The sequence below is a fragment of the Schistocerca cancellata genome, chromosome 9, assembly GCF_023864275.1.
Source record: "Schistocerca cancellata isolate TAMUIC-IGC-003103 chromosome 9, iqSchCanc2.1, whole genome shotgun sequence".
Taxonomy (NCBI): Eukaryota; Metazoa; Arthropoda; class Insecta; order Orthoptera; family Acrididae; genus Schistocerca; species Schistocerca cancellata.
In genome coordinates this window covers 155074828-155093062 of record NC_064634.1, presented here as the reverse complement: position 1 = coordinate 155093062, position 18235 = coordinate 155074828, and the positions used below count along the sequence as shown (strand labels likewise).

General features: G+C 53.6%; 51 non-coding genes across 51 annotated transcripts; 25 read left to right on the top strand and 26 right to left on the bottom strand.

Annotated features, from left to right (window-relative positions):
• Window positions 1-206: 206 nt before the first annotated feature.
• Window positions 207-278, bottom strand: Trnam-cau (transfer RNA methionine (anticodon CAU)). Its single transcript has one exon. It is a non-coding gene; the product is annotated as a tRNA-Met (tRNA).
• A 248-nt stretch (window positions 279-526) lies between these two features.
• Trnar-acg (transfer RNA arginine (anticodon ACG)) lies at window positions 527-599 on the bottom strand. Its single transcript has one exon. It is a non-coding gene; the product is annotated as a tRNA-Arg (tRNA).
• Window positions 600-1041: 442 nt separating this feature from the next.
• Trnai-uau (transfer RNA isoleucine (anticodon UAU)) lies at window positions 1042-1133 on the top strand. Its single transcript is given in 2 exon segments — window positions 1042-1079; window positions 1098-1133. It is a non-coding gene; the product is annotated as a tRNA-Ile (tRNA).
• Window positions 1134-1244: 111 nt separating this feature from the next.
• On the top strand, window positions 1245-1316 carry Trnad-guc (transfer RNA aspartic acid (anticodon GUC)). Its single transcript has one exon. It is a non-coding gene; the product is annotated as a tRNA-Asp (tRNA).
• Window positions 1317-1552: 236 nt separating this feature from the next.
• Window positions 1553-1624, bottom strand: Trnam-cau (transfer RNA methionine (anticodon CAU)). The gene has a single exon. It is a non-coding gene; the product is annotated as a tRNA-Met (tRNA).
• Window positions 1625-1872: 248 nt separating this feature from the next.
• Window positions 1873-1945, bottom strand: Trnar-acg (transfer RNA arginine (anticodon ACG)). The gene has a single exon. It is a non-coding gene; the product is annotated as a tRNA-Arg (tRNA).
• A 442-nt stretch (window positions 1946-2387) lies between these two features.
• On the top strand, window positions 2388-2479 carry Trnai-uau (transfer RNA isoleucine (anticodon UAU)). Its single transcript is given in 2 exon segments — window positions 2388-2425; window positions 2444-2479. It is a non-coding gene; the product is annotated as a tRNA-Ile (tRNA).
• A 111-nt stretch (window positions 2480-2590) lies between these two features.
• Trnad-guc (transfer RNA aspartic acid (anticodon GUC)) lies at window positions 2591-2662 on the top strand. The gene has a single exon. It is a non-coding gene; the product is annotated as a tRNA-Asp (tRNA).
• A 556-nt stretch (window positions 2663-3218) lies between these two features.
• Trnar-acg (transfer RNA arginine (anticodon ACG)) lies at window positions 3219-3291 on the bottom strand. Its single transcript has one exon. It is a non-coding gene; the product is annotated as a tRNA-Arg (tRNA).
• A 442-nt stretch (window positions 3292-3733) lies between these two features.
• Window positions 3734-3825, top strand: Trnai-uau (transfer RNA isoleucine (anticodon UAU)). Its single transcript is given in 2 exon segments — window positions 3734-3771; window positions 3790-3825. It is a non-coding gene; the product is annotated as a tRNA-Ile (tRNA).
• A 111-nt stretch (window positions 3826-3936) lies between these two features.
• On the top strand, window positions 3937-4008 carry Trnad-guc (transfer RNA aspartic acid (anticodon GUC)). Its single transcript has one exon. It is a non-coding gene; the product is annotated as a tRNA-Asp (tRNA).
• Window positions 4009-4564: 556 nt separating this feature from the next.
• On the bottom strand, window positions 4565-4637 carry Trnar-acg (transfer RNA arginine (anticodon ACG)). The gene has a single exon. It is a non-coding gene; the product is annotated as a tRNA-Arg (tRNA).
• Window positions 4638-5079: 442 nt separating this feature from the next.
• Window positions 5080-5171, top strand: Trnai-uau (transfer RNA isoleucine (anticodon UAU)). The gene is given in 2 exon segments: window positions 5080-5117; window positions 5136-5171. It is a non-coding gene; the product is annotated as a tRNA-Ile (tRNA).
• Window positions 5172-5282: 111 nt separating this feature from the next.
• Trnad-guc (transfer RNA aspartic acid (anticodon GUC)) lies at window positions 5283-5354 on the top strand. Its single transcript has one exon. It is a non-coding gene; the product is annotated as a tRNA-Asp (tRNA).
• A 236-nt stretch (window positions 5355-5590) lies between these two features.
• Window positions 5591-5662, bottom strand: Trnam-cau (transfer RNA methionine (anticodon CAU)). The gene has a single exon. It is a non-coding gene; the product is annotated as a tRNA-Met (tRNA).
• Window positions 5663-5910: 248 nt separating this feature from the next.
• Window positions 5911-5983, bottom strand: Trnar-acg (transfer RNA arginine (anticodon ACG)). The gene has a single exon. It is a non-coding gene; the product is annotated as a tRNA-Arg (tRNA).
• Window positions 5984-6425: 442 nt separating this feature from the next.
• Trnai-uau (transfer RNA isoleucine (anticodon UAU)) lies at window positions 6426-6517 on the top strand. Its single transcript is given in 2 exon segments — window positions 6426-6463; window positions 6482-6517. It is a non-coding gene; the product is annotated as a tRNA-Ile (tRNA).
• A 111-nt stretch (window positions 6518-6628) lies between these two features.
• Trnad-guc (transfer RNA aspartic acid (anticodon GUC)) lies at window positions 6629-6700 on the top strand. Its single transcript has one exon. It is a non-coding gene; the product is annotated as a tRNA-Asp (tRNA).
• Window positions 6701-6936: 236 nt separating this feature from the next.
• On the bottom strand, window positions 6937-7008 carry Trnam-cau (transfer RNA methionine (anticodon CAU)). Its single transcript has one exon. It is a non-coding gene; the product is annotated as a tRNA-Met (tRNA).
• A 248-nt stretch (window positions 7009-7256) lies between these two features.
• Window positions 7257-7329, bottom strand: Trnar-acg (transfer RNA arginine (anticodon ACG)). The gene has a single exon. It is a non-coding gene; the product is annotated as a tRNA-Arg (tRNA).
• A 442-nt stretch (window positions 7330-7771) lies between these two features.
• Window positions 7772-7863, top strand: Trnai-uau (transfer RNA isoleucine (anticodon UAU)). Its single transcript is given in 2 exon segments — window positions 7772-7809; window positions 7828-7863. It is a non-coding gene; the product is annotated as a tRNA-Ile (tRNA).
• A 111-nt stretch (window positions 7864-7974) lies between these two features.
• Window positions 7975-8046, top strand: Trnad-guc (transfer RNA aspartic acid (anticodon GUC)). Its single transcript has one exon. It is a non-coding gene; the product is annotated as a tRNA-Asp (tRNA).
• A 236-nt stretch (window positions 8047-8282) lies between these two features.
• Window positions 8283-8354, bottom strand: Trnam-cau (transfer RNA methionine (anticodon CAU)). Its single transcript has one exon. It is a non-coding gene; the product is annotated as a tRNA-Met (tRNA).
• Window positions 8355-8602: 248 nt separating this feature from the next.
• Window positions 8603-8675, bottom strand: Trnar-acg (transfer RNA arginine (anticodon ACG)). Its single transcript has one exon. It is a non-coding gene; the product is annotated as a tRNA-Arg (tRNA).
• Window positions 8676-9117: 442 nt separating this feature from the next.
• Window positions 9118-9209, top strand: Trnai-uau (transfer RNA isoleucine (anticodon UAU)). The gene is given in 2 exon segments: window positions 9118-9155; window positions 9174-9209. It is a non-coding gene; the product is annotated as a tRNA-Ile (tRNA).
• A 111-nt stretch (window positions 9210-9320) lies between these two features.
• On the top strand, window positions 9321-9392 carry Trnad-guc (transfer RNA aspartic acid (anticodon GUC)). The gene has a single exon. It is a non-coding gene; the product is annotated as a tRNA-Asp (tRNA).
• Window positions 9393-9628: 236 nt separating this feature from the next.
• Window positions 9629-9700, bottom strand: Trnam-cau (transfer RNA methionine (anticodon CAU)). Its single transcript has one exon. It is a non-coding gene; the product is annotated as a tRNA-Met (tRNA).
• Window positions 9701-9948: 248 nt separating this feature from the next.
• On the bottom strand, window positions 9949-10021 carry Trnar-acg (transfer RNA arginine (anticodon ACG)). The gene has a single exon. It is a non-coding gene; the product is annotated as a tRNA-Arg (tRNA).
• Window positions 10022-10463: 442 nt separating this feature from the next.
• Window positions 10464-10555, top strand: Trnai-uau (transfer RNA isoleucine (anticodon UAU)). Its single transcript is given in 2 exon segments — window positions 10464-10501; window positions 10520-10555. It is a non-coding gene; the product is annotated as a tRNA-Ile (tRNA).
• A 111-nt stretch (window positions 10556-10666) lies between these two features.
• On the top strand, window positions 10667-10738 carry Trnad-guc (transfer RNA aspartic acid (anticodon GUC)). The gene has a single exon. It is a non-coding gene; the product is annotated as a tRNA-Asp (tRNA).
• Window positions 10739-10974: 236 nt separating this feature from the next.
• On the bottom strand, window positions 10975-11046 carry Trnam-cau (transfer RNA methionine (anticodon CAU)). Its single transcript has one exon. It is a non-coding gene; the product is annotated as a tRNA-Met (tRNA).
• Window positions 11047-11294: 248 nt separating this feature from the next.
• Window positions 11295-11367, bottom strand: Trnar-acg (transfer RNA arginine (anticodon ACG)). Its single transcript has one exon. It is a non-coding gene; the product is annotated as a tRNA-Arg (tRNA).
• A 442-nt stretch (window positions 11368-11809) lies between these two features.
• Window positions 11810-11901, top strand: Trnai-uau (transfer RNA isoleucine (anticodon UAU)). The gene is given in 2 exon segments: window positions 11810-11847; window positions 11866-11901. It is a non-coding gene; the product is annotated as a tRNA-Ile (tRNA).
• Window positions 11902-12012: 111 nt separating this feature from the next.
• On the top strand, window positions 12013-12084 carry Trnad-guc (transfer RNA aspartic acid (anticodon GUC)). The gene has a single exon. It is a non-coding gene; the product is annotated as a tRNA-Asp (tRNA).
• A 236-nt stretch (window positions 12085-12320) lies between these two features.
• Trnam-cau (transfer RNA methionine (anticodon CAU)) lies at window positions 12321-12392 on the bottom strand. The gene has a single exon. It is a non-coding gene; the product is annotated as a tRNA-Met (tRNA).
• Window positions 12393-12640: 248 nt separating this feature from the next.
• Trnar-acg (transfer RNA arginine (anticodon ACG)) lies at window positions 12641-12713 on the bottom strand. Its single transcript has one exon. It is a non-coding gene; the product is annotated as a tRNA-Arg (tRNA).
• A 442-nt stretch (window positions 12714-13155) lies between these two features.
• Window positions 13156-13247, top strand: Trnai-uau (transfer RNA isoleucine (anticodon UAU)). Its single transcript is given in 2 exon segments — window positions 13156-13193; window positions 13212-13247. It is a non-coding gene; the product is annotated as a tRNA-Ile (tRNA).
• A 111-nt stretch (window positions 13248-13358) lies between these two features.
• Trnad-guc (transfer RNA aspartic acid (anticodon GUC)) lies at window positions 13359-13430 on the top strand. The gene has a single exon. It is a non-coding gene; the product is annotated as a tRNA-Asp (tRNA).
• A 236-nt stretch (window positions 13431-13666) lies between these two features.
• Trnam-cau (transfer RNA methionine (anticodon CAU)) lies at window positions 13667-13738 on the bottom strand. Its single transcript has one exon. It is a non-coding gene; the product is annotated as a tRNA-Met (tRNA).
• A 248-nt stretch (window positions 13739-13986) lies between these two features.
• Window positions 13987-14059, bottom strand: Trnar-acg (transfer RNA arginine (anticodon ACG)). The gene has a single exon. It is a non-coding gene; the product is annotated as a tRNA-Arg (tRNA).
• A 442-nt stretch (window positions 14060-14501) lies between these two features.
• On the top strand, window positions 14502-14593 carry Trnai-uau (transfer RNA isoleucine (anticodon UAU)). The gene is given in 2 exon segments: window positions 14502-14539; window positions 14558-14593. It is a non-coding gene; the product is annotated as a tRNA-Ile (tRNA).
• Window positions 14594-15012: 419 nt separating this feature from the next.
• On the bottom strand, window positions 15013-15084 carry Trnam-cau (transfer RNA methionine (anticodon CAU)). The gene has a single exon. It is a non-coding gene; the product is annotated as a tRNA-Met (tRNA).
• Window positions 15085-15332: 248 nt separating this feature from the next.
• On the bottom strand, window positions 15333-15405 carry Trnar-acg (transfer RNA arginine (anticodon ACG)). The gene has a single exon. It is a non-coding gene; the product is annotated as a tRNA-Arg (tRNA).
• Window positions 15406-15847: 442 nt separating this feature from the next.
• Window positions 15848-15939, top strand: Trnai-uau (transfer RNA isoleucine (anticodon UAU)). The gene is given in 2 exon segments: window positions 15848-15885; window positions 15904-15939. It is a non-coding gene; the product is annotated as a tRNA-Ile (tRNA).
• A 111-nt stretch (window positions 15940-16050) lies between these two features.
• Window positions 16051-16122, top strand: Trnad-guc (transfer RNA aspartic acid (anticodon GUC)). Its single transcript has one exon. It is a non-coding gene; the product is annotated as a tRNA-Asp (tRNA).
• Window positions 16123-16358: 236 nt separating this feature from the next.
• Trnam-cau (transfer RNA methionine (anticodon CAU)) lies at window positions 16359-16430 on the bottom strand. The gene has a single exon. It is a non-coding gene; the product is annotated as a tRNA-Met (tRNA).
• A 248-nt stretch (window positions 16431-16678) lies between these two features.
• On the bottom strand, window positions 16679-16751 carry Trnar-acg (transfer RNA arginine (anticodon ACG)). The gene has a single exon. It is a non-coding gene; the product is annotated as a tRNA-Arg (tRNA).
• A 442-nt stretch (window positions 16752-17193) lies between these two features.
• Trnai-uau (transfer RNA isoleucine (anticodon UAU)) lies at window positions 17194-17285 on the top strand. The gene is given in 2 exon segments: window positions 17194-17231; window positions 17250-17285. It is a non-coding gene; the product is annotated as a tRNA-Ile (tRNA).
• Window positions 17286-17396: 111 nt separating this feature from the next.
• On the top strand, window positions 17397-17468 carry Trnad-guc (transfer RNA aspartic acid (anticodon GUC)). The gene has a single exon. It is a non-coding gene; the product is annotated as a tRNA-Asp (tRNA).
• Window positions 17469-17704: 236 nt separating this feature from the next.
• Trnam-cau (transfer RNA methionine (anticodon CAU)) lies at window positions 17705-17776 on the bottom strand. The gene has a single exon. It is a non-coding gene; the product is annotated as a tRNA-Met (tRNA).
• Window positions 17777-18024: 248 nt separating this feature from the next.
• Trnar-acg (transfer RNA arginine (anticodon ACG)) lies at window positions 18025-18097 on the bottom strand. The gene has a single exon. It is a non-coding gene; the product is annotated as a tRNA-Arg (tRNA).
• Window positions 18098-18235: the final 138 nt, after the last annotated feature.

The window sequence follows — 18235 nt, the reverse complement described above, 5'->3', positions numbered from 1 at the left end:
TGTGGCCCGAAAAGACATTAACGTTGTGATCGAGAAATGTAGTTGCTGCAGAATCGTAAGAAACTCTGCGTCTTAGGAAGTGTTTCTCGTATTCTCCACACGACGTCGTCGTCGTTTCAGAACTTACAGGGTTTGCTGTTGACGCTGAGTCAGCGCACCCCAGGCTTAATGATCGAGCTCGAAGCACCCAAGAAAAAGAATAATTTTAGCAGAGCGTGGTTTCGATCCACGGACCTCTGGGTTATGGGCCCAGCACGCTTCCACTGCGCCACTCTGCTGCGTGACGTGCGACACTTGGAAAAGCGTTGTCTGCGTCGCGTACCGTTTAATTAACTGTGCAACATCTCTCAGCTTGACTTGTCTCGACTTTGCTCGACTGACGCTACGCTGACGCTTGCACGAAGCGATATTTACCACGATCGTCTCGAGATGCAGCTGCGAGATGCTCAGGATTGACATTGCACTCCACGCAGGTGGAAACATTCGAATGCACTGCCTAGCTACGCGCCCGCAACTAACAAAATGCCGACCCTGCCAGGATTCGAACCTGAAATCTTCTGATCCGTAGTCAGACGCGTTATCCGTTGCGCCACAGGGCCACTGGTCGCCTTTCGCCATATGAGGCGGGTACACATCGCAGAGCAACGTGTTCTCCGTGGCTCGGCAACTGCGTGTCGTCCACTGACAACGGCGGCGCGGCCACTCTGGTCTTCCGCACTCTGCAGGGAGCTGCCAAGGAAGGCATCTCTCCTCCAGCTGCTCGGCCACGGTGCGCCTGCATAGCTTAGAGCTTGCCACACATCTGCCCTCGCTGTTGGACAGGTAGCAGAAGGCAAGGCGCGCGTTTTTCTGCAATTTTTCGGTGATGACAAGCGGTTGATATGCTTGTAAGTGTAGCATATGAAGCAAGAATCGTATGAAGCATCCGTAGCCAGGTGCTAAAGTCGCAGTATGGCCGCAGGTGACGGTCGTATGATGGGTCGGTAGCCACAACAGGTTGGCAGCAAAGCAAATACCGCTAACTGAAAGCACCCTGCTGTAGCCCCAGTGGCGCAATTGGTTAGCGCACGGTACTTATAAGGCAGTAGCCGTGAGCAATGCCGGGGTTGTGAGTTCGAGCCTCACCTGGGGCATACTTTTATTTCGTAGCAGCTGACTCTGAAAGCATCGGGACGCTAGATTTGAGATGAATCACCTACTTGAGAAGCATAAGTGTGCGTGCGTTGTGCGTACCGATTGCGTATTCCTCGGTAGTATAGTGGTTAGTATCCCCGCCTGTCACGCGGGAGACCGGGGTTCGATTCCCCGCCGGGGAGGTGCGATTTTTATATCGCGAAAGTTGCACGTGTGGCCCGAAAAGACATTAACGTTGTGATCGAGAAATGTAGTTGCTGCAGAATCGTAAGAAACTCTGCGTCTTAGGAAGTGTTTCTCGTATTCTCCACACGACGTCGTCGTCGTTTCAGAACTTACAGGGTTTGCTGTTGACGCTGAGTCAGCGCACCCCAGGCTTAATGATCGAGCTCGAAGCACCCAAGAAAAAGAATAATTTTAGCAGAGCGTGGTTTCGATCCACGGACCTCTGGGTTATGGGCCCAGCACGCTTCCACTGCGCCACTCTGCTGCGTGACGTGCGACACTTGGAAAAGCGTTGTCTGCGTCGCGTACCGTTTAATTAACTGTGCAACATCTCTCAGCTTGACTTGTCTCGACTTTGCTCGACTGACGCTACGCTGACGCTTGCACGAAGCGATATTTACCACGATCGTCTCGAGATGCAGCTGCGAGATGCTCAGGATTGACATTGCACTCCACGCAGGTGGAAACATTCGAATGCACTGCCTAGCTACGCGCCCGCAACTAACAAAATGCCGACCCTGCCAGGATTCGAACCTGGAATCTTCTGATCCGTAGTCAGACGCGTTATCCGTTGCGCCACAGGGCCACTGGTCGCCTTTCGTCATATGAGGCGGGTACACATCGCAGAGCAACGTGTTCTCCGTGGCTCGGCAACTGCGTGTCGTCCACTGACAACGGCGGCGCGGCCACTCTGGTCTTCCGCACTCTGCAGGGAGCTGCCAAGGAAGGCATCTCTCCTCCAGCTGCTCGGCCACGGTGCGCCTGCATAGCTTAGAGCTTGCCACACATCTGCCCTCGCTGTTGGACAGGTAGCAGAAGGCAAGGCGCGCGTTTTTCTGCAATTTTTCGGTGATGACAAGCGGTTGATATGCTTGTAAGTGTAGCATATGAAGCAAGAATCGTATGAAGCATCCGTAGCCAGGTGCTAAAGTCGCAGTATGGCCGCAGGTGACGGTCGTATGATGGGTCGGTAGCCACAACAGGTTGGCAGCAAAGCAAATACCGCTAACTGAAAGCACCCTGCTGTAGCCCCAGTGGCGCAATTGGTTAGCGCACGGTACTTATAAGGCAGTAGCCGTGAGCAATGCCGGGGTTGTGAGTTCGAGCCTCACCTGGGGCATACTTTTATTTCGTAGCAGCTGACTCTGAAAGCATCGGGACGCTAGATTTGAGATGAATCACCTACTTGAGAAGCATAAGTGTGCGTGCGTTGTGCGTACCGATTGCGTATTCCTCGGTAGTATAGTGGTTAGTATCCCCGCCTGTCACGCGGGAGACCGGTGTTCGATTCCCCGCCGGGGAGGTGCGATTTTTATATCGCGAAAGTTGCACGTGTGGCCCGAAAAGACATTAACGTTGTGATCGAGAAATGTAGTTGCTGCAGAATCGTAAGAAACTCTGCGTCTTAGGAAGTGTTTCTCGTATTCTCCACACGACGTCGTCGTCGTTTCAGAACTTACAGGGTTTGCTGTTGACGCTGAGTCAGCGCACCCCAGGCTTAATGATCGAGCTCGAAGCACCCAAGAAAAAGAATAATTTTAGCAGAGCGTGGTTTCGATCCACGGACCTCTGGGTTATGTGCCCAGCACGCTTCCACTGCGCCACTCTGCTGCGTGACGTGCGACACTTGGAAAAGCGTTGCCTGCGTCGCGTACCGTTTAATTAACTGTGCAACATCTCTCAGCTTGACTTGTCTCGACTTTGCTCGACTGACGCTACGCTGACGCTTGCACGAAGCGATATTTACCACGATCGTCTCGAGATGCAGCTGCGAGATGCTCAGGATTGACATTGCACTCCACGCAGGTGGAAACATTCGAATGCACTGCCTAGCTACGCGCCCGCAACTAACAAAATGCCGACCCTGCCAGGATTCGAACCTGGAATCTTCTGATCCGTAGTCAGACGCGTTATCCGTTGCGCCACAGGGCCACTGGTCGCCTTTCGTCATATGAGGCGGGTACACATCGCAGAGCAACGTGTTCTCCGTGGCTCGGCAACTGCGTGTCGTCCACTGACAACGGCGGCGCGGCCACTCTGGTCTTCCGCACTCTGCAGGGAGCTGCCAAGGAAGGCATCTCTCCTCCAGCTGCTCGGCCACGGTGCGCCTGCATAGCTTAGAGCTTGCCACACATCTGCCCTCGCTGTTGGACAGGTAGCAGAAGGCAAGGCGCGCGTTTTTCTGCAATTTTTCGGTGATGACAAGCGGTTGATATGCTTGTAAGTGTAGCATATGAAGCAAGAATCGTATGAAGCATCCGTAGCCAGGTGCTAAAGTCGCAGTATGGCCGCAGGTGACGGTCGTATGATGGGTCGGTAGCCACAACAGGTTGGCAGCAAAGCAAATACCGCTAACTGAAAGCACCCTGCTGTAGCCCCAGTGGCGCAATTGGTTAGCGCACGGTACTTATAAGGCAGTAGCCGTGAGCAATGCCGGGGTTGTGAGTTCGAGCCTCACCTGGGGCATACTTTTATTTCGTAGCAGCTGACTCTGAAAGCATCGGGACGCTAGATTTGAGATGAATCACCTACTTGAGAACCATAAGTGTGCGTGCGTTGTGCGTACCGATTGCGTATTCCTCGGTAGTATAGTGGTTAGTATCCCCGCCTGTCACGCGGGAGACCGGGGTTCGATTCCCCGCCGGGGAGGTGCGATTTTTATATCGCGAAAGTTGCACGTGTGGCCCGAAAAGACATTAACGTTGTGATCGAGAAATGTAGTTGCTGCAGAATCGTAAGAAACTCTGCGTCTTAGGAAGTGTTTCTCGTATTCTCCACACGACGTCGTCGTCGTTTCAGAACTTACAGGGTTTGCTGTTGACGCTGAGTCAGCGCACCCCAGGCTTAATGATCGAGCTCGAAGCACCCAAGAAAAAGAATAATTTTAGCAGAGCGTGGTTTCGATCCACGGACCTCTGGGTTATGTGCCCAGCACGCTTCCACTGCGCCACTCTGCTGCGTGACGTGCGACACTTGGAAAAGCGTTGTCTGCGTCGCGTACCGTTTAATTAACTGTGCAACATCTCTCAGCTTGACTTGTCTCGACTTTGCTCGACTGACGCTACGCTGACGCTTGCACGAAGCGATATTTACCACGATCGTCTCGAGATGCAGCTGCGAGATGCTCAGGATTGACATTGCACTCCACGCAGGTGGAAACATTCGAATGCACTGCCTAGCTACGCGCCCGCAACTAACAAAATGCCGACCCTGCCAGGATTCGAACCTGGAATCTTCTGATCCGTAGTCAGACGCGTTATCCGTTGCGCCACAGGGCCACTGGTCGCCTTTCGTCATATGAGGCGGGTACACATCGCAGAGCAACGTGTTCTCCGTGGTTCGGCAACTGCGTGTCGTCCACTGACAACGGCGGCGCGGCCACTCTGGTCTTCCGCACTCTGCAGGGAGCTGCCAAGGAAGGCATCTCTCCTCCAGCTGCTCGGCCACGGTGCGCCTGCATAGCTTAGAGCTTGCCACACATCTGCCCTCGCTGTTGGACAGGTAGCAGAAGGCAAGGCGCGCGTTTTTCTGCAATTTTTCGGTGATGACAAGCGGTTGATATGCTTGTAAGTGTAGCATATGAAGCAAGAATCGTATGAAGCATCCGTAGCCAGGTGCTAAAGTCGCAGTATGGCCGCAGGTGACGGTCGTATGATGGGTCGGTAGCCACAACAGGTTGGCAGCAAAGCAAATACCGCTAACTGAAAGCACCCTGCTGTAGCCCCAGTGGCGCAATTGGTTAGCGCACGGTACTTATAAGGCAGTAGCCGTGAGCAATGCCGGGGTTGTGAGTTCGAGCCTCACCTGGGGCATACTTTTATTTCGTAGCAGCTGACTCTGAAAGCATCGGGACGCTAGATTTGAGATGAATCACCTACTTGAGAAGCATAAGTGTGCGTGCGTTGTGCGTACCGATTGCGTATTCCTCGGTAGTATAGTGGTTAGTATCCCCGCCTGTCACGCGGGAGACCGGGGTTCGATTCCACGCCGGGGAGGTGCGATTTTTATATCGCGAAAGTTGCACGTGTGGCCCGAAAAGACATTAACGTTGTGATCGAGAAATGTAGTTGCTGCAGAATCGTAAGAAACTCTGCGTCTTAGGAAGTGTTTCTCGTATTCTCCACACGACGTCGTCGTCGTTTCAGAACTTACAGGGTTTGCTGTTGACGCTGAGTCAGCGCACCCCAGGCTTAATGATCGAGCTCGAAGCACCCAAGAAAAAGAATAATTTTAGCAGAGCGTGGTTTCGATCCACGGACCTCTGGGTTATGGGCCCAGCACGCTTCCACTGCGCCACTCTGCTGCGTGACGTGCGACACTTGGAAAAGCGTTGTCTGCGTCGCGTACCGTTTAATTAACTGTGCAACATCTCTCAGCTTGACTTGTCTCGACTTTGCTCGACTGACGCTACGCTGACGCTTGCACGAAGCGATATTTACCACGATCGTCTCGAGATGCAGCTGCGAGATGCTCAGGATTGACATTGCACTCCACGCAGGTGGAAACATTCGAATGCACTGCCTAGCTACGCGCCCGCAACTAACAAAATGCCGACCCTGCCAGGATTCGAACCTGGAATCTTCTGATCCGTAGTCAGACGCGTTATCCGTTGCGCCACAGGGCCACTGGTCGCCTTTCGTCATATGAGGCGGGTACACATCGCAGAGCAACGTGTTCTCCGTGGCTCGGCAACTGCGTGTCGTCCACTGACAACGGCGGCGCGGCCACTCTGGTCTTCCGCACTCTGCAGGGAGCTGCCAAGGAAGGCATCTCTCCTCCAGCTGCTCGGCCACGGTGCGCCTGCATAGCTTAGAGCTTGCCACACATCTGCCCTCGCTGTTGGACAGGTAGCAGAAGGCAAGGCGCGCGTTTTTCTGCAATTTTTCGGTGATGACAAGCGGTTGATATGCTTGTAAGTGTAGCATATGAAGCAAGAATCGTATGAAGCATCCGTAGCCAGGTGCTAAAGTCGCAGTATGGCCGCAGGTGACGGTCGTATGATGGGTCGGTAGCCACAACAGGTTGGCAGCAAAGCAAATACCGCTAACTGAAAGCACCCTGCTGTAGCCCCAGTGGCGCAATTGGTTAGCGCACGGTACTTATAAGGCAGTAGCCGTGAGCAATGCCGGGGTTGTGAGTTCGAGCCTCACCTGGGGCATACTTTTATTTCGTAGCAGCTGACTCTGAAAGCATCGGGACGCTAGATTTGAGATGAATCACCTACTTGAGAAGCATAAGTGTGCGTGCGTTGTGCGTACCGATTGCGTATTCCTCGGTAGTATAGTGGTTAGTATCCCCGCCTGTCACGCGGGAGACCGGGGTTCGATTCCCCGCCGGGGAGGTGCGATTTTTATATCGCGAAAGTTGCACGTGTGGCCCGAAAAGACATTAACGTTGTGATCGAGAAATGTAGTTGCTGCAGAATCGTAAGAAACTCTGCGTCTTAGGAAGTGTTTCTCGTATTCTCCACACGACGTCGTCGTCGTTTCAGAACTTACAGGGTTTGCTGTTGACGCTGAGTCAGCGCACCCCAGGCTTAATGATCGAGCTCGAAGCACCCAAGAAAAAGAATAATTTTAGCAGAGCGTGGTTTCGATCCACGGACCTCTGGGTTATGGGCCCAGCACGCTTCCACTGCGCCACTCTGCTGCGTGACGTGCGACACTTGGAAAAGCGTTGTCTGCGTCGCGTACCGTTTAATTAACTGTGCAACATCTCTCAGCTTGACTTGTCTCGACTTTGCTCGACTGACGCTACGCTGACGCTTGCACGAAGCGATATTTACCACGATCGTCTCGAGATGCAGCTGCGAGATGCTCAGGATTGACATTGCACTCCACGCAGGTGGAAACATTCGAATGCACTGCCTAGCTACGCGCCCGCAACTAACAAAATGCCGACCCTGCCAGGATTCGAACCTGGAATGTTCTGATCCGTAGTCAGACGCGTTATCCGTTGCGCCACAGGGCCACTGGTCGCCTTTCGTCATATGAGGCGGGTACACATCGCAGAGCAACGTGTTCTCCGTGGCTCGGCAACTGCGTGTCGTCCACTGACAACGGCGGCGCGGCCACTCTGGTCTTCCGCACTCTGCAGGGAGCTGCCAAGGAAGGCATCTCTCCTCCAGCTGCTCGGCCACGGTGCGCCTGCATAGCTTAGAGCTTGCCACACATCTGCCCTCGCTGTTGGACAGGTAGCAGAAGGCAAGGCGCGCGTTTTTCTGCAATTTTTCGGTGATGACAAGCGGTTGATATGCTTGTAAGTGTAGCATATGAAGCAAGAATCGTATGAAGCATCCGTAGCCAGGTGCTAAAGTCGCAGTATGGCCGCAGGTGACGGTCGTATGATGGGTCGGTAGCCACAACAGGTTGGCAGCAAAGCAAATACCGCTAACTGAAAGCACCCTGCTGTAGCCCCAGTGGCGCAATTGGTTAGCGCACGGTACTTATAAGGCAGTAGCCGTGAGCAATGCCGGGGTTGTGAGTTCGAGCCTCACCTGGGGCATACTTTTATTTCGTAGCAGCTGACTCTGAAAGCATCGGGACGCTAGATTTGAGATGAATCACCTACTTGAGAAGCATAAGTGTGCGTGCGTTGTGCGTACCGATTGCGTATTCCTCGGTAGTATAGTGGTTAGTATCCCCGCCTGTCACGCGGGAGACCGGGGTTCGATTCCCCGCCGGGGAGGTGCGATTTTTATATCGCGAAAGTTGCACGTGTGGCCCGAAAAGACATTAACGTTGTGATCGAGAAATGTAGTTGCTGCAGAATCGTAAGAAACTCTGCGTCTTAGGAAGTGTTTCTCGTATTCTCCACACGACGTCGTCGTCGTTTCAGAACTTACAGGGTTTGCTGTTGACGCTGAGTCAGCGCACCCCAGGCTTAATGATCGAGCTCGAAGCACCCAAGAAAAAGAATAATTTTAGCAGAGCGTGGTTTCGATCCACGGACCTCTGGGTTATGGGCCCAGCACGCTTCCACTGCGCCACTCTGCTGCGTGACGTGCGACACTTGGAAAAGCGTTGTCTGCGTCGCGTACCGTTTAATTAACTGTGCAACATCTCTCAGCTTGACTTGTCTCGACTTTGCTCGACTGACGCTACGCTGACGCTTGCACGAAGCGATATTTACCACGATCGTCTCGAGATGCAGCTGCGAGATGCTCAGGATTGACATTGCACTCCACGCAGGTGGAAACATTCGAATGCACTGCCTAGCTACGCGCCCGCAACTAACAAAATGCCGACCCTGCCAGGATTCGAACCTGGAATCTTCTGATCCGTAGTCAGACGCGTTATCCGTTGCGCCACAGGGCCACTGGTCGCCTTTCGTCATATGAGGCGGGTACACATCGCAGAGCAACGTGTTCTCCGTGGCTCGGCAACTGCGTGTCGTCCACTGACAACGGCGGCGCGGCCACTCTGGTCTTCCGCACTCTGCAGGGAGCTGCCAAGGAAGGCATCTCTCCTCCAGCTGCTCGGCCACGGTGCGCCTGCATAGCTTAGAGCTTGCCACACATCTGCCCTCGCTGTTGGACAGGTAGCAGAAGGCAAGGCGCGCGTTTTTCTGCAATTTTTCGGTGATGACAAGCGGTTGATATGCTTGTAAGTGTAGCATATGAAGCAAGAATCGTATGAAGCATCCGTAGCCAGGTGCTAAAGTCGCAGTATGGCCGCAGGTGACGGTCGTATGATGGGTCGGTAGCCACAACAGGTTGGCAGCAAAGCAAATACCGCTAACTGAAAGCACCCTGCTGTAGCCCCAGTGGCGCAATTGGTTAGCGCACGGTACTTATAAGGCAGTAGCCGTGAGCAATGCCGGGGTTGTGAGTTCGAGCCTCACCTGGGGCATACTTTTATTTCGTAGCAGCTGACTCTGAAAGCATCGGGACGCTAGATTTGAGATGAATCACCTACTTGAGAAGCATAAGTGTGCGTGCGTTGTGCGTACCGATTGCGTATTCCTCGGTAGTATAGTGGTTAGTATCCCCGCCTGTCACGCGGGAGACCGGGGTTCGATTCCCCGCCGGGGAGGTGCGATTTTTATATCGCGAAAGTTGCACGTGTGGCCCGAAAAGACATTAACGTTGTGATCGAGAAATGTAGTTGCTGCAGAATCGTAAGAAACTCTGCGTCTTAGGAAGTGTTTCTCGTATTCTCCACACGACGTCGTCGTCGTTTCAGAACTTACAGGGTTTGCTGTTGACGCTGAGTCAGCGCACCCCAGGCTTAATGATCGAGCTCGAAGCACCCAAGAAAAAGAATAATTTTAGCAGAGCGTGGTTTCGATCCACGGACCTCTGGGTTATGGGCCCAGCACGCTTCCACTGCGCCACTCTGCTGCGTGACGTGCGACACTTGGAAAAGCGTTGTCTGCGTCGCGTACCGTTTAATTAACTGTGCAACATCTCTCAGCTTGACTTGTCTCGACTTTGCTCGACTGACGCTACGCTGACGCTTGCACGAAGCGATATTTACCACGATCGTCTCGAGATGCAGCTGCGAGATGCTCAGGATTGACATTGCACTCCACGCAGGTGGAAACATTCGAATGCACTGCCTAGCTACGCGCCCGCAACTAACAAAATGCCGACCCTGCCAGGATTCGAACCTGGAATCTTCTGATCCGTAGTCAGACGCGTTATCCGTTGCGCCACAGGGCCACTGGTCGCCTTTCGTCATATGAGGCGGGTACACATCGCAGAGCAACGTGTTCTCCGTGGCTCGGCAACTGCGTGTCGTCCACTGACAACGGCGGCGCGGCCACTCTGGTCTTCCGCACTCTGCAGGGAGCTGCCAAGGAAGGCATCTCTCCTCCAGCTGCTCGGCCACGGTGCGCCTGCATAGCTTAGAGCTTGCCACACATCTGCCCTCGCTGTTGGACAGGTAGCAGAAGGCAAGGCGCGCGTTTTTCTGCAATTTTTCGGTGATGACAAGCGGTTGATATGCTTGTAAGTGTAGCATATGAAGCAAGAATCGTATGAAGCATCCGTAGCCAGGTGCTAAAGTCGCAGTATGGCCGCAGGTGACGGTCGTATGATGGGTCGGTAGCCACAACAGGTTGGCAGCAAAGCAAATACCGCTAACTGAAAGCACCCTGCTGTAGCCCCAGTGGCGCAATTGGTTAGCGCACGGTACTTATAAGGCAGTAGCCGTGAGCAATGCCGGGGTTGTGAGTTCGAGCCTCACCTGGGGCATACTTTTATTTCGTAGCAGCTGACTCTGAAAGCATCGGGACGCTAGATTTGAGATGAATCACCTACTTGAGAACCATAAGTGTGCGTGCGTTGTGCGTACCGATTGCGTATTCCTCGGTAGTATAGTGGTTAGTATCCCCGCCTGTCACGCGGGAGACCGGTGTTCGATTCCCCGCCGGGGAGGTGCGATTTTTATATCGCGAAAGTTGCACGTGTGGCCCGAAAAGACATTAACGTTGTGATCGAGAAATGTAGTTGCTGCAGAATCGTAAGAAACTCTGCGTCTTAGGAAGTGTTTCTCGTATTCTCCACACGACGTCGTCGTCGTTTCAGAACTTACAGGGTTTGCTGTTGACGCTGAGTCAGCGCACCCCAGGCTTAATGATCGAGCTCGAAGCACCCAAGAAAAAGAATAATTTTAGCAGAGCGTGGTTTCGATCCACGGACCTCTGGGTTATGGGCCCAGCACGCTTCCACTGCGCCACTCTGCTGCGTGACGTGCTACACTTGGAAAAGCGTTGTCTGCGTCGCGTACCGTTTAATTAACTGTGCAACATCTCTCAGCTTGACTTGTCTCGACTTTGCTCGACTGACGCTACGCTGACGCTTGCACGAAGCGATATTTACCACGATCGTCTCGAGATGCAGCTGCGAGATGCTCAGGATTGACATTGCACTCCACGCAGGTGGAAACATTCGAATGCACTGCCTAGCTACGCGCCCGCAACTAACAAAATGCCGACCCTGCCAGGATTCGAACCTGGAATCTTCTGATCCGTAGTCAGACGCGTTATCCGTTGCGCCACAGGGCCACTGGTCGCCTTTCGTCATATGAGGCGGGTACACATCGCAGAGCAACGTGTTCTCCGTGGCTCGGCAACTGCGTGTCGTCCACTGACAACGGCGGCGCGGCCACTCTGGTCTTCCGCACTCTGCAGGGAGCTGCCAAGGAAGGCATCTCTCCTCCAGCTGCTCGGCCACGGTGCGCCTGCATAGCTTAGAGCTTGCCACACATCTGCCCTCGCTGTTGGACAGGTAGCAGAAGGCAAGGCGCGCGTTTTTCTGCAATTTTTCGGTGATGACAAGCGGTTGATATGCTTGTAAGTGTAGCATATGAAGCAAGAATCGTATGAAGCATCCGTAGCCAGGTGCTAAAGTCGCAGTATGGCCGCAGGTGACGGTCGTATGATGGGTCGGTAGCCACAACAGGTTGGCAGCAAAGCAAATACCGCTAACTGAAAGCACCCTGCTGTAGCCCCAGTGGCGCAATTGGTTAGCGCACGGTACTTATAAGGCAGTAGCCGTGAGCAATGCCGGGGTTGTGAGTTCGAGCCTCACCTGGGGCATACTTTTATTTCGTAGCAGCTGACTCTGAAAGCATCGGGACGCTAGATTTGAGATGAATCACCTACTTGAGAAGCATAAGTGTGCGTGCGTTGTGCGTACCGATTGCGTATTCCTCGGTAGTATAGTGGTTAGTATCCCCGCCTGTCACGCGGGAGACCGGGGTTCGATTCCCCGCCGGGGAGGTGCGATTTTTATATCGCGAAAGTTGCACGTGTGGCCCGAAAAGACATTAACGTTGTGATCGAGAAATGTAGTTGCTGCAGAATCGTAAGAAACTCTGCGTCTTAGGAAGTGTTTCTCGTATTCTCCACACGACGTCGTCGTCGTTTCAGAACTTACAGGGTTTGCTGTTGACGCTGAGTCAGCGCACCCCAGGCTTAATGATCGAGCTCGAAGCACCCCAGAAAAAGAATAATTTTAGCAGAGCGTGGTTTCGATCCACGGACCTCTGGGTTATGGGCCCAGCACGCTTCCACTGCGCCACTCTGCTGCGTGACGTGCTACACTTGGAAAAGCGTTGTCTGCGTCGCGTACCGTTTAATTAACTGTGCAACATCTCTCAGCTTGACTTGTCTCGACTTTGCTCGACTGACGCTACGCTGACGCTTGCACGAAGCGATATTTACCACGATCGTCTCGAGATGCAGCTGCGAGATGCTCAGGATTGACATTGCACTCCACGCAGGTGGAAACATTCGAATGCACTGCCTAGCTACGCGCCCGCAACTAACAAAATGCCGACCCTGCCAGGATTCGAACCTGGAATCTTCTGATCCGTAGTCAGACGCGTTATCCGTTGCGCCACAGGGCCACTGGTCGCCTTTCGTCATATGAGGCGGGTACACATCGCAGAGCAACGTGTTCTCCGTGGCTCGGCAACTGCGTGTCGTCCACTGACAACGGCGGCGCGGCCACTCTGGTCTTCCGCACTCTGCAGGGAGCTGCCAAGGAAGGCATCTCTCCTCCAGCTGCTCGGCCACGGTGCGCCTGCATAGCTTAGAGCTTGCCACACATCTGCCCTCGCTGTTGGACAGGTAGCAGAAGGCAAGGCGCGCGTTTTTCTGCAATTTTTCGGTGATGACAAGCGGTTGATATGCTTGTAAGTGTAGCATATGAAGCAAGAATCGTATGAAGCATCCGTAGCCAGGTGCTAAAGTCGCAGTATGGCCGCAGGTGACGGTCGTATGATGGGTCGGTAGCCACAACAGGTTGGCAGCAAAGCAAATACCGCTAACTGAAAGCACCCTGCTGTAGCCCCAGTGGCGCAATTGGTTAGCGCACGGTACTTATAAGGCAGTAGCCGTGAGCAATGCCGGGGTTGTGAGTTCGAGCCTCACCTGGGGCATACTTTTATTTCGTAGCAGCTGACTCTGAAAGCATCGGGACGCTAGATTTGAGATGAATCACCTACTTGAGAAGCATAAGTGTGCGTGCGTTGTGCGTACCGATTGCGTATTCCTCGGTAGTATAGTGGTTAGTATCCCCGCCTGTCACGCGGGAGACCGGGGTTCGATTCCCCGCCGGGGAGGTGCGATTTTTATATCGCGAAAGTTGCACGTGTGGCCCGAAAAGACATTAACGTTGTGATCGAGAAATGTAGTTGCTGCAGAATCGTAAGAAACTCTGCGTCTTAGGAAGTGTTTCTCGTATTCTCCACACGACGTCGTCGTCGTTTCAGAACTTACAGGGTTTGCTGTTGACGCTGAGTCAGCGCACCCCAGGCTTAATGATCGAGCTCGAAGCACCCAAGAAAAAGAATAATTTTAGCAGAGCGTGGTTTCGATCCACGGACCTCTGGGTTATGGGCCCAGCACGCTTCCACTGCGCCACTCTGCTGCGTGACGTGCGACACTTGGAAAAGCGTTGCCTGCGTCGCGTACCGTTTAATTAACTGTGCAACATCTCTCAGCTTGACTTGTCTCGACTTTGCTCGACTGACGCTACGCTGACGCTTGCACGAAGCGATATTTACCACGATCGTCTCGAGATGCAGCTGCGAGATGCTCAGGATTGACATTGCACTCCACGCAGGTGGAAACATTCGAATGCACTGCCTAGCTACGCGCCCGCAACTAACAAAATGCCGACCCTGCCAGGATTCGAACCTGGAATCTTCTGATCCGTAGTCAGACGCGTTATCCGTTGCGCCACAGGGCCACTGGTCGCCTTTCGTCATATGAGGCGGGTACACATCGCAGAGCAACGTGTTCTCCGTGGCTCGGCAACTGCGTGTCGTCCACTGACAACGGCGGCGCGGCCACTCTGGTCTTCCGCACTCTGCAGGGAGCTGCCAAGGAAGGCATCTCTCCTCCAGCTGCTCGGCCACGGTGCGCCTGCATAGCTTAGAGCTTGCCACACATCTGCCCTCGCTGTTGGACAGGTAGCAGAAGGCAAGGCGCGCGTTTTTCTGCAATTTTTCGGTGATGACAAGCGGTTGATATGCTTGTAAGTGTAGCATATGAAGCAAGAATCGTATGAAGCATCCGTAGCCAGGTGCTAAAGTCGCAGTATGGCCGCAGGTGACGGTCGTATGATGGGTCGGTAGCCACAACAGGTTGGCAGCAAAGCAAATACCGCTAACTGAAAGCACCCTGCTGTAGCCCCAGTGGCGCAATTGGTTAGCGCACGGTACTTATAAGGCAGTAGCCGTGAGCAATGCCGGGGTTGTGAGTTCGAGCCTCACCTGGGGCATACTTTTATTTCGTAGCAGCTGACTCTGAAAGCATCGGGACGCTAGATTTGAGATGAATCACCTACTTGAGAAGCATAAGTGTGCGTGCGTTGTGCGTACCGATTGCGTATTTCTCGGTAGTATAGTGGTTAGTATCCCCGCCTGTCACGCGGGAGACCGGTGTTCGATTCCCCGCCGGGGAGGTGCGATTTTTATATCGCGAAAGTTGCACGTGTGGCCCGAAAAGACATTAACGTTGTGATCGAGAAATGTAGTTGCTGCAGAATCGTAAGAAACTCTGCGTCTTAGGAAGTGTTTCTCGTATTCTCCACACGACGTCGTCGTCGTTTCAGAACTTACAGGGTTTGCTGTTGACGCTGAGTCAGCGCACCCCAGGCTTAATGATCGAGCTCGAAGCACCCAAGAAAAAGAATAATTTTAGCAGAGCGTGGTTTCGATCCACGGACCTCTGGGTTATGGGCCCAGCACGCTTCCACTGCGCCACTCTGCTGCGTGACGTGCTACACTTGGAAAAGCGTTGTCTGCGTCGCGTACCGTTTAATTAACTGTGCAACATCTCTCAGCTTGACTTGTCTCGACTTTGCTCGACTGACGCTACGCTGACGCTTGCACGAAGCGATATTTACCACGATCGTCTCGAGATGCAGCTGCGAGATGCTCAGGATTGACATTGCACTCCACGCAGGTGGAAACATTCGAATGCACTGCCTAGCTACGCGCCCGCAACTAACAAAATGCCGACCCTGCCAGGATTCGAACCTGGAATCTTCTGATCCGTAGTCAGACGCGTTATCCGTTGCGCCACAGGGCCACTGGTCGCCTTTCGTCATATGAGGCGGGTACACATCGCAGAGCAACGTGTTCTCCGTGGCTCGGCAACTGCGTGTCGTCCACTGACAACGGCGGCGCGGCCACTCTGGTCTTCCGCACTCTGCAGGGAGCTGCCAAGGAAGGCATCTCTCCTCCAGCTGCTCGGCCACGGTGCGCCTGCATAGCTTAGAGCTTGCCACACATCTGCCCTCGCTGTTGGACAGGTAGCAGAAGGCAAGGCGCGCGTTTTTCTGCAATTTTTCGGTGATGACAAGCGGTTGATATGCTTGTAAGTGTAGCATATGAAGCAAGAATCGTATGAAGCATCCGTAGCCAGGTGCTAAAGTCGCAGTATGGCCGCAGGTGACGGTCGTATGATGGGTCGGTAGCCACAACAGGTTGGCAGCAAAGCAAATACCGCTAACTGAAAGCACCCTGCTGTAGCCCCAGTGGCGCAATTGGTTAGCGCACGGTACTTATAAGGCAGTAGCCGTGAGCAATGCCGGGGTTGTGAGTTCGAGCCTCACCTGGGGCATACTTTTATTTCGTAGCAGCTGACTCTGAAAGCATCGGGACGCTAGATTTGAGATGAATCACCTACTTGAGAAGCATAAGTGTGCGTGCGTTGTGCGTACCGATTGCGTATTTCTCGGTAGTATAGTGGTTAGTATCCCCGCCTGTCACGCGGGAGACCGGGGTTCGATTCCCCGCCGGGGAGGTGCGATTTTTATATCGCGAAAGTTGCACGTGTGGCCCGAAAAGACATTAACGTTGTGATCGAGAAATGTAGTTGCTGCAGAATCGTAAGAAACTCTGCGTCTTAGGAAGTGTTTCTCGTATTCTCCACACGACGTCGTCGTCGTTTCAGAACTTACAGGGTTTGCTGTTGACGCTGAGTCAGCGCACCCCAGGCTTAATGATCGAGCTCGAAGCACCCAAGAAAAAGAATAATTTTAGCAGAGCGTGGTTTCGATCCACGGACCTCTGGGTTATGGGCCCAGCACGCTTCCACTGCGCCACTCTGCTGCGTGACGTGCGACACTTGGAAAAGCGTTGCCTGCGTCGCGTACCGTTTAATTAACTGTGCAACATCTCTCAGCTTGACTTGTCTCGACTTTGCTCGACTGACGCTACGCTGACGCTTGCACGAAGCGATATTTACCACGATCGTCTCGAGATGCAGCTGCGAGATGCTCAGGATTGACATTGCACTCCACGCAGGTGGAAACATTCGAATGCACTGCCTAGCTACGCGCCCGCAACTAACAAAATGCCGACCCTGCCAGGATTCGAACCTGGAATCTTCTGATCCGTAGTCAGACGCGTTATCCGTTGCGCCACAGGGCCACTGGTCGCCTTTCGTCATATGAGGCGGGTACACATCGCAGAGCAACGTGTTCTCCGTGGCTCGGCAACTGCGTGTCGTCCACTGACAACGGCGGCGCGGCCACTCTGGTCTTCCGCACTCTGCAGGGAGCTGCCAAGGAAGGCATCTCTCCTCCAGCTGCTCGGCCACGGTGCGCCTGCATAGCTTAGAGCTTGCCACACATCTGCCCTCGCTGTTGGACAGGTAGCAGAAGGCAAGGCGCGCGTTTTTCTGCAATTTTTCGGTGATGACAAGCGGTTGATATGCTTGTAAGTGTAGCATATGAAGCAAGAATCGTATGAAGCATCCGTAGCCAGGTGCTAAAGTCGCAGTATGGCCGCAGGTGACGGTCGTATGATGGGTCGGTAGCCACAACAGGTTGGCAGCAAAGCAAATACCGCTAACTGAAAGCACCCTGCTGTAGCCCCAGTGGCGCAATTGGTTAGCGCACGGTACTTATAAGGCAGTAGCCGTGAGCAATGCCGGGGTTGTGAGTTCGAGCCTCACCTGGGGCATACTTTTATTTCGTAGCAGCTGACTCTGAAAGCATCGGGACGCTAGATTTGAGATGAATCACCTACTTGAGAAGCATAAGTGTGCGTGCGTTGTGCGTACCGATTGCGTATTTCTCGGTAGTATAGTGGTTAGTATCCCCGCCTGTCACGCGGGAGACCGGGGTTCGATTCCCCGCCGGGGAGGTGCGATTTTTATATCGCGAAAGTTGCACGTGTGGCCCGAAAAGACATTAACGTTGTGATCGAGAAATGTAGTTGCTGCAGAATCGTAAGAAACTCTGCGTCTTAGGAAGTGTTTCTCGTATTCTCCACACGACGTCGTCGTCGTTTCAGAACTTACAGGGTTTGCTGTTGACGCTGAGTCAGCGCACCCCAGGCTTAATGATCGAGCTCGAAGCACCCAAGAAAAAGAATAATTTTAGCAGAGCGTGGTTTCGATCCACGGACCTCTGGGTTATGGGCCCAGCACGCTTCCACTGCGCCACTCTGCTGCGTGACGTGCGACACTTGGAAAAGCGTTGCCTGCGTCGCGTACCGTTTAATTAACTGTGCAACATCTCTCAGCTTGACTTGTCTCGACTTTGCTCGACTGACGCTACGCTGACGCTTGCACGAAGCGATATTTACCACGATCGTCTCGAGATGCAGCTGCGAGATGCTCAGGATTGACATTGCACTCCACGCAGGTGGAAACATTCGAATGCACTGCCTAGCTACGCGCCCGCAACTAACAAAATGCCGACCCTGCCAGGATTCGAACCTGGAATCTTCTGATCCGTAGTCAGACGCGTTATCCGTTGCGCCACAGGGCCACTGGTCGCCTTTCGTCATATGAGGCGGGTACACATCGCAGAGCAACGTGTTCTCCGTGGCTCGGCAACTGCGTGTCGTCCACTGACAACGGCGGCGCGGCCACTCTGGTCTTCCGCACTCTGCAGGGAGCTGCCAAG